We start from the raw sequence: 7348 nt of genomic DNA, 5'->3' as shown, positions 1-7348 counted from the left end.
ATTCCTGCCAGCTGAGCTCCTTTCAGAGGATCCACCTTAGGCAGGAAAGCGGGGCTCAGACAAGCCTCTGCCTGCCCCACCGAAGTTTCCCAAGTGCCCTCAGTTCAAAGCAGTCAGCTCACCAAAGCGGCAAATTTGGGGCTGGCATTTTCTGAATGCCTTGGCCTGGGCTCGGTGGGTGGAGGGGTAGGGAGGGGGAGAGCGATGGGGCAGGCTGGAGCAGTGACTCCTGATTCACCAGTCCTGGTGCCTGGAGGGCTTAGAGGAAGGCGGGTAGAGGAGCACGTAGTAAGCTGTAGCCTGTCTCCCAGAGCCTAGCTCACCAGGAAGAGGCCCTGGGGTCTGCCTGCACCCTCATCCCTCCCTCTGCATCAGTAAGCACCACCCTGCTGCAGGCTACTTTCCAGGGCCCTCCCTAGGACGGCCCATATAGTGTCGGTGGGCCACCCCCATTCCCCCACACAGAGAGGGAGCGAGCACTTTGTAGGTAGTTCCTCTTAGCCCCGTCCTGCCCTGTCCCAGCCTCTGTGCCACCTGCTTTATCCCAAGCCCTCCTCTCACCCTGTTCCTGAGTTTGGGCCAGTTTTCATGGGATCAACAAAGGAGCTGAAGAAAGGGTAATGAACAGATCCCTGTCCCCTGGTGACTGTGACCAGGGTCCCTGCGTAGCCTCCCCAGTCCTTGGGCATCCACTGGGCATGTGGCACGTGCCAGGACCGTGCGTTATCTGTGTCACAGTATCATTTACTCTTCCCAGCCTCCCGAGGTGTCGGTACTAAGTTTTATCCCCATTGTGCAGACGGGGAAATGGCAGCTCAGAAGGGCTAAGTCACACTGCGGATCAGGGAGTTGCTTGGAGTTCAGGTCTGCCTCTACCCAGAGCCCCTCCTCATGAAGCTATGCAGAAAGGTCTGGACTGAGGAACACCCGGAAGGCTGTGCGGCCTGCGGGCACCGAGGAGCTGATCTGTGCACCCTGCCCACATTGCTCGCCTACCGGGCGTGAAGATTCTGGAAGCCTGCCTGCCACCCCTCCGGTGACAAGCCTACTATGTCAGCATTCAGAATAGCACTATTCCTCTGGCCAGGAGTTCTCGATTCCGAGGAGAAAGAAGCCTGCATTCGTAGTATTTCCCGTGATGTATGAATATTCTTTTTCTTGGTCCCAGTGCCTGATCTCTTTCATCAAGCATTCACTGAGTGCCTACTGAGTGCCTTCTGGGTGCCGAGGACTGGGGACACAAAGCTAATCGTTGTCCGGTCCCTGCCATGGGCTCCCAGATCAGAGACCAAAGGGCCCCTTGAGAGGGCTGACCAATGACCCCATTTTCCTAAATGAAAGTGCACACTACTGCCCTCCCCACAATTCTCTTCAGACCTACAGGTCCTCACTGCACACCTTTTACCTGAGAGGGAGGTCTTTCTTGGGCCTGCTGGGATACAGTGAGAAATTAGGCCCTCCCCAGACCAACCCACAGACTGATGGTTAAGGGAACCAAATCCTACGTGGCTGACCCTAGTTCAAATCTCAGACCTGGTGTTTTGAAAAACACATTGGGCACATGTGTGTGCATGCCTGAAATCCTGCCAGGATGAAGAAATGGAGGTGAAGGGATTGCAGCATGACCATGCTCCATCAGTGTGTGTGTTTTCTTCCTCTTCCTCTCTGTCTCTGTTTCTCTGTCTCTTTCTGGTAGTTTATGTGTCCACTGGCAAGAAGGAAAAAAAAATTAGATAAAAAACCAAGACCCAGAGCCAGTAGGTGGCATGGTGGTTAAGGCATGGACCATTCCCACATGGCCAACCATGGTTTGAGTCCCATACTTGGTGACTTGCTTTCTCTTTCCTTTTTTTTTTGTCTCTGTGTGTGTCTCTCTCTGGTCAAATTAAAATAAATGTATGAATAAATAAAACTAAATAGATAATTCTTAAAAAAATAAATAAAATAGAACGAGACCCTCTAAATCTTAAGGAGCGAACAAGCTAGATTTGGGGGTGGTAGTCCAGAGTGCATGTATGTGTCCCAAACACTCCTCTGGCAGGCAGCACAGAGCCGCTCCTGGCTTAGCTCTGTGTGTAAGAAGAAAAAAAAAAAAAAAAAAAAAAAAAAAGAAAATGCTATTTCAACAAGATGAGCCTGAAATGAAAACAGAGATAATCTAAAAATTTTTATACAGTGTTCAAACTGCAAAAGATTTTTTTAGTCTATTAGCCTTTTGAACATTTTCCACATTGACTTTACGTGGTTTTTCAAGAGATGCCCAGTAGAATGGGCAGTGCCTGTGTGGTTGTTTAGGTCAGCTTTCATTCTGTCTCCAGATGTAAAACTCATAGAGAGAGCATCAACCTCCATTTCCAGGAATAATGACAAAAATGTAGAATTGTACCCAATTTCTTTCATCTCAGAAAGCAGAATTTGTTTGCTACTGCTGTTTTGTCTAGGGTGCCCCACTTCCTCGGGAGAGCTGGTGAGACTCCTGACTATCCAAAAGAGGGCCTGGCTGTCCCAGAGCGAGGATTCACTGGACGCTGCTGGATCCTTCCTTCAAGTGGCACCTGCGGGCCCAGGGAGGAGGAGGTGTGTGATTTGGAAGGTACCAAAATGTCTTCTCTGCTAGGTGTGGCCCCAGTTGCCTGCTGTGGTGCCTAAACTCCCACGATTAGGAGTTTATTTATGTATTTATTGGAGGGGCGGTGATGATAATGCAAGGAAGCTCTCTTTACAAAAAACTCTTGTGCCAAAGGCCACAATGCACGCCATTCAGATGTGAGTTAGGGGCCTCCTCTTCCTCGCATTCTCAGTGAAATTCTCTAGACACTCCCTTGTCCCCCATCCTACCTTATCCACAGCCTGATGAAGCCCTGGGGTCTGAAGTCTTGTGGTCCCATCAGCTCCTGACTCCTGCAGCCCATTTTCTCACACACCCACCGGATGCAGAGCTCAGTCACAGTCCGGTTCCCATAAGGCACCATCATGGCGAGGGTTTTGTGGCTTTCACAGGTGCTCCTGCAGATTCCATGGCCGTTACCGGAGAATTCACTCTGCTGCCAGGTTCACCACTCTGTCCTCTCACTTCCTACACTCTTGATGCCCCTTCTTCTCCCTGCACTTGGACTTGCCATAGGTTCTCAGCTCCCCCTGGCCCAGTGACTCCCTCCTCCCAGTGAAAATGCTCCTTTTCCATCATCCACCTGCTGCTCAAGTTGGGACCAGTCATCCTTGCTTCCTTCCCCCTCTCTGTGTCCCACGTGGAAACACTAAGTCCTGTCTATCCTAAATGCCCGTGTCTCCAGGTCGGATACAGTATTTCAATGCAGGGGAGCTCAGAAAGTAATCTGTTGGCAGGAGGGTATGGAGGGATACAGGGTTAGGTTTTATTTCCCAGCTGCAGGTGCATAGGCAACATGGTGTTTTCAGTTTAAGTAATCTGTTGGCAGGAGGGTAGGGAGGGTTTCAGGGCTAGGTTTTATTTCCCAGCTGCAGGTGCATAGGCAACATGGTGTTTTCAGTTTGACTTTCTTTTTTGTTTTGTCTTTTCTTGTCTTGTCTTTTCTTCTCTCTTTTCTTTCCTTTTTCTTCTTTGAGAGAGATTTTTGCTATAGGGCATGTGTGCTCACCAAAGAGACAGAAGCCAAAGACACAGAAAGTGAGAAATCACCCCCTGGAGTGATGGCCATGCCACAAGCCCTTCTCCTCTTGGGATTTTGGGCATGCACGCACATATGCCTGGCGTGAGTTTTAAGCTGCCAGGTCCAGGACTTGAACCGCTGTTGACTACATGGGAGTCCTCCTGGTCCCTTCGGTTTGATTTTCTGTTTATTTGGAGTAACTTTTGAAGGTGAATTAACAGAGTTTATTGCAAATAGTTGAGACTGCTCTCCTCTGCTGTCACTTCTCTCTGTCCTCCTCTCCATAGTGTCCCCTGGGGGCACCCATCCCAGAACCTGGCCTTTCTGCTCCTTCCGAGCCATTTTCCACACAGCCCTCAAGACTGGCTTCCTAAACATTGAATCCAATCAGCTAAAGACCCATACATGACCCACAGGGCCCCGATAGCCTGGGCCACCTCTCCACCATCACTCCCGCTTCCTCAGATTAGCCGCATCAACCCATTTTTGGTGCCCCGTGCCCCGCAGTAATCACATGACTGTTCTGTTCCCTCTGCCTATAACACTGCTCCCCCCACCCCCCACCTCCTGTTACCTGGCAAAACCCTCTACACGTCAGCCTGCCCAGCTAGATGGCACTTGCTCTGGGCCATGTCTCGGATATCCTAGGCCACCTTGCAGGCTACTGACATGGGATTTTCTGCATCAGATAATAAATAATAAGAGCTCCCAGATTGAGAGCTTCCCTTGCAGACAGGATGAGCAGCCCTGCTCTCCTGAAAGGCTGTTTTGACCACTATCGTAACCCCAGTAACCCGCCGCTGGCTGGTGCTCAGTAAGTATGTGCTTAATAAATGACTGACTGAATTAACAGGGCCCCTAAAGGATGTTTCCACTTGAAACTGAATTTTGTGGTTTCATCTGGAAGACAACAGGGAGGGGCGCAGAGGGTGCGCAGGATTGCTACTTGCAGCGCTGTGACACATGGGGGTCAGGATGAAGTGCACCAAGCTCTAGTGCCTGGCACCCAGGATGCTCTAGTGTGAACACTTTCCACCCTGCTCTAGTCTCCTCTGAACCCATTTCCCTGTCCCCTCCCACCCCTGCCATTATCCCAGCAAACAGTTCAGAGAAGCAAGTTTCTGCTCCTGGGAGGGAGAGCTTTCTAACAGAACATTCTGGACCTTTGTGAGGGTGACAGCCCTGTCCTGCTTCCTATGTTAAAGTAGGGTTCCATATATCGAAAAGAATGAGTAAGGGGATGGACATTCAGCTTTCCTTCTTTCGCCAAGCAGCTCTGATTCTGTTATGTCATCTTTCTCTTTTTTGTTCAATTTCTTTTGTTGCCTTGATTTAAAATAGGTGTAGAGATGCTGCAAATTCAGACACATGAGAAATCTCAGGGAAATTACGTTACTAGGAAACCAAAAAGGTCTGGCATTCTTTCAAGAGGAATTTCTATTCTGCCACGATATATTGTTCCCGAGGTCCTGCCAAACTGAAAATTTTATCTGTGGCCAGTCTTCTTTGGGCTGGCTTCCTTCCAAAATGGCCAAGGCTCAACGTCTCTGAACATCAAAAGCCACACGTCAGCCATTGCCTTTCCTACTCTGTTAGCTATTAAAGCATAAAGCAGAGTTTTAATGTATGCTTCTTAGGCCGAGAGAGTGTGAGTTTATTCTGGACATTTTGGGCCCGGTCGATGAAATATATAGACTGTCTAGGTCAGGTCAACTTTGACACTCTGGCATTTGGGGGTAGATAGAGCTTCGTTAGGGAAAGCTGTCTTTGCATCGTAGGATGTTTTAGTTGCATCATTGGCTTCTACCACCTTGGAGCCAGGAGTACTTCCTTGGCTGTGACAACCAAAAATGTCTCCAGATATTGTCATTTTTCTTCAGGGGAGCAAGATCCATCCTGATGAAAGTCACTGATCAGGGCCAGCAGGTGGCATGGTGGTTAAGGTGCTGGATTCCCATGTGGCTGACCACGGTTTGAGTCCCGGACCTAGCCCCTTAATTTCTCACTTTCTCTCTCTTTCTTTGCCTCTCTCTGATGAATGCCTGAGCCTTATAGAAAATTTAAAAAATAATAATAAATAGAATTAAATAAATAATTCTTTAAAAAAAGGGAATCTAAATAAAAAAGACTGTAAGTAACAAGTCATCTAGATGTCCTGTTAGTATAGGTAACTCACCAAACTGCCCCTGAAACCCCAATTTTCTGACCTCATAACCTGGACTTAGGAGGCAGAACCTTAATGTGGTTGAGACCGAGGACCCAGAAACAAATGACTGATCTTCAATTTGCAGGCCTCTTATCTTCATGTTAAGTAACCTCTCTATACTCACCTCTTTCTTCATCTGTGAAATGGGGCAATGATAGAACTTATTGTACTGGTTGGTCAAGAGGATTAAATAAGATGAGTTTACAAAGTGCTTATCACAGCACCCAGCATTTAATAAGGCTGCAATCCACATGACTATTACTCTTCCGGACAAAAGCTCCCCAGGCTGAGAAACATAATCTAGTCTTTGGCAAATATGTTAAAACCCTGCATGCATTTTTTCTTGGGCAGCATAGACTAACTGCCATAAATAGAAGACAGCTCAGAAGTTCAAGTCGCTGAACTCAACAAAAGTTTATTTCTCACCCACCCGATAGTCCGCCATAGGTGTTTGCATTTGGCCGCTTTCCTGGAAAGCTCAGCTCCACGTGGTGACTCAGAGACCTAGGCTCCTCCGCGTCGTAGCCCTGCTCCTTCTAGGAGCTTTCCTAAAGTATGGATCCTCTGTAAAAATGAAAAGAATTCTGAGGTCAAATCAATTTGAGTAATAACACACTTAAAATGTGTTTCTTGGAGATGTGACATGTCCATTAGATTACAAAGGACTCTGCTGAATTCTGCAGTAAAGAAACTGTTTGGACTGGGTTAAAACCCACATTTACCAGTAAGTCAGACTTCTGCGGGAATCGACTCCTTCTCCACCTCACTTTTTAACAATGTTGCCCTATCAGCCATTAACCTCCCAGGGAATGAACCTCCCCTGGGAAAACCCATGTCGGATTTGAGCCATTATATTCACGCTCTTCTTTCAGGAAGGGAAGTCTAGTGACAGCGACAGAGCTAATTTGTACAAGTGAGCAATTGGGCTTGGGAGGAGGCTTCTGTCACAACCTCAGGAAGAGACAGCCTGAAGCAGGGCAGTGGCAATGGAGTCAAGAAGAGAGAATTCCCTTGTCTTTCTCTGTCATGAGAGAGAAATAAAAACTTATAGAAATGAAATATTGCCTACTGATCTGCACTTATTCTGGACATCTTTTTATGTCTGTTGATATGATTAGACATCACTGTTTTAATGCATAGCATTCTTTTTTATGAATGCGCCATAAAGATATTATTCTGTTCCTTATAATACATAATTTTTAAAGTTTTAAAAGTTAAATAGAGTTACGTGCACCCAGGACCAGACACACAGAAACATTTTGAAGATAGAAACAAAAACAAAAAATCCAGCTCTAGGCTCTGGTGACATCTTGGAAAACTGCTTCACTGTTCGGTTGTTCCTGTTATGGTTCCTTTAGGAGTTGTTTGTTCTCCTTTTTTATATCTAAACATAATTTCTGCAGAATCATTCTCAGAACACTGAATATAACATTTTATTTTCCAATGAAACTGTCCTGCATCCTGATTCAAGGCACTGAGAAGGACCTAATGACATCACTTCCATGGCATTCCT

Source organism: Tupaia chinensis, unplaced genomic scaffold (genome assembly GCF_000334495.1).
Source record: "Tupaia chinensis unplaced genomic scaffold, TupChi_1.0 Scaffold146140_1, whole genome shotgun sequence".
Lineage (NCBI taxonomy): Eukaryota > Metazoa > Chordata > Mammalia > Scandentia > Tupaiidae > Tupaia > Tupaia belangeri.
This window is presented reverse-complemented; position numbering follows the sequence as displayed.